This window comes from Mytilus edulis, chromosome 1 (assembly GCF_963676685.1).
Source record: "Mytilus edulis chromosome 1, xbMytEdul2.2, whole genome shotgun sequence".
Taxonomy (NCBI): domain Eukaryota; kingdom Metazoa; phylum Mollusca; class Bivalvia; order Mytilida; family Mytilidae; genus Mytilus; species Mytilus edulis.
In genome coordinates, this window is record NC_092344.1 from 54,872,204 (window position 1) to 54,882,754 (window position 10,551).

The window sequence follows — 10,551 nt, forward strand, 5'->3', positions numbered from 1 at the left end:
AGTAAAATGACAAAAATACTGAACTCCGAGGAAAATTCAAAATGGAAAGTCCCTAATCAAATGGCAAAATAAAACGAAAAAACACATCAAACGAATGGACAACTGTGATGCCTGACTTGGTACACTACAAGCATTTTCAATAAATAATTAATTGAACCTGGTTTTATAGCGCTAAACCTCTCACTTGTATGACAGTCGCATCAAATTCCGTTATATTTACAACGATGCGTGAACAAAACAGATATAATCGGTAAAATAGTCAAAATATGGTTACAGCAGTCATCACTGTGTTACAATCTCAAAACAAACAAACATTTACAAAAAAAAAAAAAAAACACAAAAAGCATCTATCAAATTGAAAAACACATTAATTGTTACGCGTGTTTGGCGTCAGAAAATGTAAAGTCACATAGGAAGAAATTTTGTCGTTCAATGTATATTCAAACAATTATAATTTCACATGGGGATGGTGGTATGCAGGGTTAAAAAATCAAAAGTTATGTTATATTAAATTTCAGAAACAGACCGATATTTAAAATTATCCAGAAGTTCTTTAGAATTTTTAAGAATCCATATATGGTTAATACCACTACACAAGTAAAATAATTTTGTCGTTTGTCGTTCAAAGTATTGTCAAATTTGTAATAGAACGATAACATAATGACACATAATAGAACATACACATAATGACGGGATCTTTAAAAGTACAAAGTCACGTTATAAAAACCAAAAGAAGCACAAAAAGTCGCATATACAAAACACACCAGCAAAACAGCTTTTGATATAATTTAATAATAATAAAAAATACAATTGCATTCAATTTAGGACTTTACATTTTGTTACTTAAAAGTAGAATCATCTATCGCTATATTTCGACAAAAATGTTTAATACGATTCTTTTTTCAATTAATAATAATATAACAGAATTTGAAAAAAATATTTCATTATAAACAGTTAGTTTGACGCGTCGAAACAAGCTCAAAAACATCGGTCATGTATTATTGACTTTTTACATTAGTCATTTCGGGGCCTTTTATAGCTAACTATGCGGTATGGGATTTACTCATTGTTGAAGGGCGTACGGTTGTGACCCATAGTTGTTAATTTTTGTGTCATTTTGGAATCTTGTGGAGAGTTGTCTCATTGGCAATCATACCACATCTTCCATTTTATTTCTGCAAGTCAACCATTCAACCTCATGAATCCGTATTCATGTGACCATTAATTTAATCACGTAGCTAGAGATGGGTTACGCTTCTACTAGATGTGTTTGATTATTAAAAGGAAAAGAATGTCACCACTGAAAGTAAAGCAGTGGTGAACCGTTTTGTAACTCATTCGTCCAAGAAAATTCGTTTTATTACAGGTGAAAACAATAATTATCAAATCGTTTTGACCTATAACATGAAATCAAACAGGCCTAGAAAAAATCCAATTGCTAGTGCTCGCTATCTATTTATATTTATATTTGTGTTTATACCTGATTATTTTTATTGTGTATTATTATTTTTCATTTTTGCTAAATGTGCTTTGTCTATATGCCTTTTTGTATTCTTGTTTTACATTTTTGCTAATGTCTGTTTGTTTTGTTCACACATCATTGTCAATGGATTGTTTTACGACTGTCATACAAGTGAGAGCAAGTTAGCTAGCTATAAAACCCGGTTTTAATCAACCATTTCTACATAAGAAAATGTCTGTCCGAAGTCAGGCATATGACAGTTGTTATACATTCGTTTGATGTGTTTGAGCTTAAGATCTTGCCATTTAATTAGGGACTTTCCGTTTTGAATTTTCCACATCATGAAAATGTAAGTTTTGTATCTGTTGTTATTGTTATACTATAGTCTGCATGTTGAACAAGTTTCATGGGCTCCTTTGTATTTTGAATGTATATGATATAAGACCCAATACTACTTTAAAAAGATTGCTTAAAATTTCTGAAAGTAAGGTACTAATGTTTTGAATTTGTTTTTAAAAATGTCCCAATTAAGATTTGTTTCTATTTATTATTTTTCTACATTTATAAGATTCATACATCAGGTCGAAGTATATGATTTTATATTCAGTAGGAAACTGTGATGAAACACTTCAATATGTTGTCAATAAGGTTTCATGGAAGATAACTACCCAGCCCCTTATTAACATAAGATATTCATTGGATTGTCTTAGCTCCCTTTAAAACTTCATAAAACATGTTTAGCCATAAAAAAAAGTTTATTTCACTTGTTATTTAACTTAAGACATATTTATAACTTAAGATAACCCACATATAAGAGCAAATAATTTGAAAAACTTGAATTGAACATATTTTAGCACTTCATAAATTACTTCCTTACCTTTGAAATGACTTTACAAATTTCAACAAATATATGTGTAGAAATTGACGGCAACCTCTTTTCAAAATATGTGTGATGTAAACCCAAGTCTTATTAGATTGTTAGTATTCTTCATTTTCTCCCTTGTCCATATTATGACATGGCTGAGATTCTTGTACATTATTTGATTAAAATTTCTAACTAGTTGAACAGGTTTGAATTTTGAAACAGATTGCAATAAGATTAGAATATGCAATGAACTTCAATAATTTGAGGAGAAACACCTACATTCAAGTAACTTTAATTAAAAAAAACATATAGTACAAATTAACGCAGTACCTTTTTTCGTAGGTCACATATAAAGCTTGACGCCTGTAATAGTTATACTACTGTATGTTTAAATTTCTTCTCTTATCTGCAACATGTAAACCTACTAGAAACTAAAATAATGTCACGTGTTTAAGGTAAAAATTCTACTAATAGACATTAATGACTTTGTTTAGTATTGTTTATTTGTCCAGTTAAAATTAACATCTTCATAGATTGATATGTGGTTCTTTTGGCTTAAAGCATAGATAATGTGGATGTCAGTTCCGGTTAAAACTATATAAACTCCTACTTATAATTTATTATACTAAGTAAGGCTATTCTGTAAGCGTTTTTTTTTCACCATGAAAATACGACAGGTTTTATTTCGGTTATTTTCTTTGTATCACAATGTTTCAATTTTGGAAACACCTCTTTCAGAAACAGCTGTTAATTATAAACTTGATCGAACATTTGTCTTAAAAGCAAACTTTTCAAATGAAATGTATATTGTGCTTCTTTTTTTTCGTTGTAAGATTTGTTTAAACGTAAACAAATATTGGAGTTTATAAACAAAAACTATGTTTGACCAATAAATTAATATGTGCATATGCAGTGTTTATTCTTTAGTTTTCTATGTTGTGTCATGTGTACTATTGTTTTTCTGTTTGTCTTTTTTTCATTTTTAGCCATGGCGTTGTCAGTTTGTTTTAGATTTATGAGTTTGACTGTCCCTTTGGTATCTTTCGTCCCTCTTTTATTACCACTGGGTCGATGTCTCTGCTGGTGGACATTTTGTCCCCGAGGACATCATCCGCCCAGTAGCAAAACTACAATTGCATGAACTTACGAAGATCAAACAGGAAACTGGCTCGGACGTCGCCCAGTATAAAAAGGTCCGAAACTGACGTCACCATGGACACGGTGTCGTCTGATATGGCAGGTGTCCCCTCATCACCAGACATGACAAATATCTCAAACACGACTCATTCAGATCATCGTCCTAGTGACAATAGCAATATTACACATATACAGCCATGTTCAGTTCTCCTTAAAGACATTTTGGTTTTTGATGACACAGTACAACACTGTCGCATTTCAAAATGTGAGACCAAAGGCTGCAAAACTTGTGCTATTTTAATTACAGATGCTGAATTCACTAGCAATTTGACCAAGAAGTCATATTTTACCAGAAGTTACGATGATCTGAATTGTAAATCGATAAATGTAGTCTACGGATTAGAGTGCAACCTTTGCGGATTGGTATACGTCGGTGAAACGAAAGGAAGGCTAAACAAACGTATGTGCGGTCATAGATCAGACATTAACCTCAATGCTAACGACATTCTATACCAGCATTTCAATCAGCCCGATCATTCCATCGTTTCTATGACAGTTCGCATTATCGAAAAGATATACCATAGCTCTAACAATCCTAATCTTTCAACGACTCTCCGTAGACAAAAAGAAGACTACTGGATTAGACAATTGGGAACTGCAACACAGTATAGCTGCAATGACAAAATTGATGGTATAGGTATTCTATCTAGTCCTTCGTGTAACTCGGTGAATGTGATGAATATTTTCAACTCGACTCCTCGACGTAGACGCAGTCATGGTCATCGTCATTATACATCACCTTCTCTGCATGATGTCTCTATTAATGACTTGCTGCCATTCATACAAAAGCCGTTAGGTATTCATCACATTCGCACGAAACTTTATTCATTACCCCTTTCAAAACTTCATTCTCTGTTCAATTGATGTTTGGAATCCACTGTTACAAACCCTCATTCAAACCAATACAAACTTCAAGCTATGATTTCGGATATTGCAAGTCAGAGACTTTTCAAGCCAGTTCGCATTGGAAAAGATGAAAAAGAGAAAAGATCTTTTCTAAATCTTTCCTTTGCCAACAAAGGTCTCGATGGCGTCAACCTAGGCAATACCCTTCATCATAAATTAGTTCAATCGAAAATACCCCCTTATTTCAAAGACCATTCTGTACCAATAATTACTTATACCTATACCAAACCTATTGCAACTAAAATTTTCAATTACAAACGCGTTTTGCAGAATCTCGATATTGACGACTTCAAGTCTAAACCTCCTGATTGCACTTGTGCTAGTTCCCAATTCAAATATAATCCTGCTGGCCACGTTATTACCTGTGACCTTAACATTGTTAATAACACTTCTCTACGAAATGTGTTATCGAAAGGTCCGAAATATCGTGAGCCTAAATCCATCAATTGGAAATACAACTTTAAAATATTGATGGATTCAGTCGAGGATTATGCCAGGCAATGGGCTAAACGTGAAAAGGAAGACGTAGACACTCTATCCGTCGTTAATACAAATCAGAATTAAGAAACTGAATGGGTCCATCAATGCCCATGCTACGTCAATCTTTAAAGACCCAAATGTTGCTAAACACTTATCCGACCTCCATGATAAATATGTTGTTTTCCCCGCAGACAAAGCCCCAAATAACATCGTTTTTGTCTGTAAAAGTCACTACATTAATTGCTTGATAAACGAATTAGGTATAGACAATTCACTTGGAAACTCAACATATACCCTCACGACACTTACCAAAGAGGAAATCCTGGATAATCATAGGTCTGTTCTTTGTTCCTTTGGTATTTCAACCAAAGATGAAGAACTGGATCTTCCATCACTGTATTGGATACCTAAACTACATAAGTGTCCTTACAAACAACGGTATATTGCTGGGTCTTCCAAGTGCTCCACGAAACCTCTTTCTAAATTATTAACATCTATTTTATCAGCAATCAAAAACGGGCTTCAAAGTTATTGTGAAACTGCATATTCTAGAGGTGGCGTGAATCAGATGTGGATACTTAAAAATTCCAAAGATCTTTTAGAGTACATACAATCTAACTCTCTTTCATCTTGTAACAGTATTAAAACATTTGACTTTTCTACTCTTTACACAAGTATTCCACATTCCAAACTAAAAGACAAATTGAAAGAGTTGGTATTACTTTGCTTCATAAAAAAGAATGGCCAACGTAGATACAAGTATCTTGTCTTAGGGAGGGATAAATCATACTTTGTAAAGAATCACTCTGATTCAAACAAAAAATTCTCTGAAACCGATATTATCAAGATGCTTGATTTCTTGATTGACAACATATTTGTAACGTTCGGAGGACATATTTTTCAACAGACTGTCGGCATCCCAATGGGAACAAACTGTGCCCCTCTACTTGCCGACTTGTTTCTTTATTATTATGAGGCTGACTTCATGCAGGAACTTCTTAGGAAGAAAGATAAGAAGTTAGCAATATCCTTTAACTCTACTTTCCGCTATATAGATGACGTTCTTTCACTAAACAATTCAAAATTTGGTGACTATGTGGAAAGCATCTATCCCATCGAATTGGAGATAAAGGATACTACAGATACAGTTAAGTCGGCTTCATATCTTGACTTACATCTAGAAATTGACAATGAGGGTCGGTTGAAAACAAAACTTTACGACAAAAGAGATGATTTCAGCTTTCCAATTGTGAACTTTCCATTTCTAAGTAGCAACATTCCAGCAACACCTGCATGCGGGGTATATATCTCCCAATTGATACGATATTCTCGTGCTTGCATTTCCTATCATGATTTTCTTGATAGAGGGTTACTGCTCACAAGGAAGCTATTAAACCAAGAGATCCAAGTGGTGAAGTTGAAATCATCCCTTCATAAATTTTACGGACGCCATCACGAGTTGGTTGACCGTTATGGAATAACCGTTTCACAAATGATATCGGATATGTTCCTTACGTCGTAACTACAATCCCCTTCCCTTTCATGAATGTGACCTACCGAATAAGACTATTTACCGGATTTGTAATCACATAAGCAACACGACGGGTGCCACATGTGGAGCAGGATCTGCTTACCCTTCCGGAGCACCTGAGATCACCCCTAGTTTTTGTTGGGGTTCGTGTTGTTTATTCTTTAGTTTTCTATGTTGTGTCATGTGTACTATTGTTTTTCTGTTTGTCTTTTTTCATTTTTAGCCATGGCGTTGTCAGTTTGTTTTAGATTTATGAGTTTGACTGTGCCTTTGGTATCTTTCGTCCCTCTTTTTTTAACAAATAGCCGTTTAGAGACTTAAAAAAAACAATTTATTTATTGACGTCCATAATTTATTTACGATTTCTGTTTTCAATCTACTGGTAGATCAAATATTTTTAAATTTCTGACGGTTATATCAAGAAATGCAATAATGTTTTGCTATAACGAAAAAGGGAATTTTGATACGAAATAAGAGAAACTAGTTCTTCAAACCTTTCAGAAAATAAAAAGAATATTTATTGTTACCCTACTAAGTTAATTTTTCTGCATATCAACTGATTCAGTAAAACAATCAAAACCAATCAATCGCGGTTTTTTGTGATCCAAGACGGTTGAATCCTCGATCCCATATACTACCACCTTACAAATGATTATTACACAGCCGTCCTTTAATGTTCATACATACACATTTCTTACTGATATATATACATCTTCATGCCTTATATATCATGTACTGTAGTACGCCGCTAGATTAAAACTGACGAGGAAAGGTAACACACGGCCAGCGAAAGCTCTTTTTTGAGAGCCCAGGTGGTCGTGTGGTCTAGCGGGACGGCTGCAGTGCAGGCGATTTGGTGTCACGATATCACAGTAGCATGGGCGCGAATCCCGGCGAGGGAAAAACCAAAAATTTACGGAAGCAAATTTACAGATCTAACATTGTTGGGTTGATGTTTAGACGAGTTATATATATATATATATATATATATATGTCTAAAAAAATTAGCTTTTTAATGCTGACATTTTTTGTCTGTCACTCAGCGGGATTCGAACTCACACCTTTGATTAATTATAGAACCAATCGCTTAGCCTTATGTCCAGCGCTCTTGACCACTCGACCACATTCGCTATATAAAAATATAACTTCAATAGTCGCAGTGTTGCCTTGTCACGGAAGGCGAATCTAGAGATTAATATAATACAAGTGCCTAAGAATGTAACTTTAACACACTGATGAGTGTTATTAAAAATAGTTGTTATATTTTATATATTCACGCAATAGTTTTGCTAAACAAATTAGCTTCATCAGGCGCCATTGGCTTGCCAATGAGGTAAAAAATTGGAGGCTGTAAAGAAACAAATTTTGCCAGCTTAACGTTCAATGTCTATAAAAATATTTTGCCGCTTATTGTAGCAATTCTTAAATCAAAACAAATAGTGGTTTTAGTTAAATAGAATGACGTTCAGGATTTATTCCTTTGGTTTTGAGTAAAACTGTTTTTCATCTCTCTCATTCAGTCCATCAGGTTCAACATGTTCAAGAGTATGTAGCTGATGCATACAGAATGTCTCTCTCTGTTTTCTACTTTGGGAGTCCCAAGTTTGGTTTACCTCAATTATATGAAAGGTGATATTTTCAAAAGTATGGCCTGTTCTTGATAGATGTCTCGTGATTGGGCAGTTTCTTCCTTTTATATAAAAAGACCGGTGATTGTTTAGTGTGATGTTGAATTTAGTTTCTGTTTCGTCAAAATGCTGCAGCTTGCAAGTTCCACAAGTAAGAATATAAATACTATTATCCGTTTTACAATTAGATGTAACATAGATGTTGTATCGCTGCTTCGTTACTGTGCTGCTGAAAAAGTTACCAGTGTTAGCGACTTAACAGCACTTACAATTCCTTTTTCTGCATTGTTTGTGACACCCAATTTTAGAAGTCTCTTGGGTTTTTTTACTTTAGATGTGACAAGTATGTCTTTAAGATTTTTAGGGTCCGCGATAGGCAATAACAGGAGGTTATCGAAAAATTTCTTTGAAGGAAGAGTCATTTTCGATAAGACGCTAGTGCTTGCAGACAGTAGATGAAATATCTGTCAGTCGGGATGGAAGGTGTCAACAAACGCAATTCTATCTGGGCCCCTCGTCTTATCTTTGTAATCCATGATGATCTCTTTTTCTTGGGGTTTATCAAAAGCGTCTGTGATATGTTTGGTTTTGTATCCTATTGATTTTAGTTGTTTTCTGAGTTGTCCCAAACGATAGTTGAGTTTGGATTCCGAGGAGCTAATCCGCTTTGGCCTGATGGCTTGATTGTTAGAAATGCTCTCGAAGCAGTGTTCGGGTGATAAATAACTGATGTTTATATCAGTTTTCTTTGTGTTGAGATCAATTGTCGTGACCCCGTTTTTTACAAATGTGGTGGTGTCGAGAAAAGCAATTTTCTCGCTTGAAAATTCAGAGGTAAATTTAATTGAATGATGAAACTGATATATTTCATTAGAGATTTTGGAGATGATGAAATGAAGAATGTGTCTATGTCGCTTATAACAAGATCTATTTATTACTACTGAAAATGCTTGCATCATCATTTAATTTCTTCCTTATAATAGTCATTATGCACTGAATCGGCACAGTCAATCATGCAATTAAAATATAATATCTGGCATGAACATGTAATTAAATGGGAGGAAGTATAAATTGCTTGCGTTTGAAGCGCCTTTCTGTGTTACCAGTAACTCTTATCAGGACCGCTTAAAGACGAATATTATGAAGCCAAGGGTGTACAAAAACTAGAAATAATAGCCAAATCCATCTAAGGTCATCTTTGTCTGAGTTTCATAATAACTTGTATTCTTATAAACGAACAACTTTATCCTGAACATAAATGTTTTCCCTAAACCAATGTCATGCAATAATCAAATAAGATAAGTTCCCCTCTTTTTGTTAAAAATAAATTTGGAAAATTTGAAAATGACTTGGGGAATGAAGATGTAGTAAAGACCGAATATCAGTTTTGGTCTTATATATGTAGTACTTTAAAATTTTAGTCTTGCATGTATACATGTGTACAAATATATCACTGTTTCAGTGGCAATGGTAAATTGAGACACTGAAAAGTCTTGGATAACATTTTATAGTTTTGAATGTTTCTTCATCAGTTGACTTAAATTAGGTGGAGCCAGGAGGTGTGTTCTTATTTCCAACAGAGGAGCGCTCAACCTATATCAATTTGTGCATGAAGCAAATTGATAGTTGCTAGATACTGAATGATTATACCACAAGAAAGTTATAACCTGTGCATATATACTTAAAATACGATAAAAAAAAAAACTTGTCTTTTTCAGGACTTCTGATCCAACCATGTAGTATGGCATTTTATTGAGATATGGTTTTGGTCAATGGATGTTCATGAAGAACCTGCAGTACAAAGTATATCACTGGATTTAGCTCTTTGTCTAAGTGTATTATTAAAGTACTTTGCTTTGAGCTCAGTTCATTGTTATGCAATTCATTCTTTGTGAAATAAAGATTTGACAGACAACTCTCATGTACAAGGATTTGTCAAAGTAGTATCCCCTCTTTCTTCAATGTAAGTAATAGGAAGATAAAAAGCATATATCGATTTGAACCAAACATTATATGTCCTTTGACCAAATTTTATAAAAAGAACAAATTTACCCGACAATGCTACTCCCGCTACTAGCAATATGATGCTAGGTTGTTTTAATACATCTGTATTGCCTACTGATGACTTGGTCCTAAGTGTAAATGGTCATTCGATTATGTTTTAAAAAAATTACAAGGCCTATCTGGCCTAATTGATTTCTAAAACTATGTTTCATTGTACATGTTCAACATTTTTCATTCAATTGTTTATTTCTAATAAATTTGTGTGAATTAACATTGTAACAGTAAATGTTAATTACTACGTATACACTTTCATATCACAACAAATACTGTATTGGTGGTACATGTATCACTTATATTTTGGACCTTTTGGATTATAGCTCTTCATCTTTTATATAAGCTTTGGATTTCAAATATTTTGGCCACGAGCATCACTGAAGAGACATGTATTGTCGAAATGCGCATCTGGTGCAACAAAATT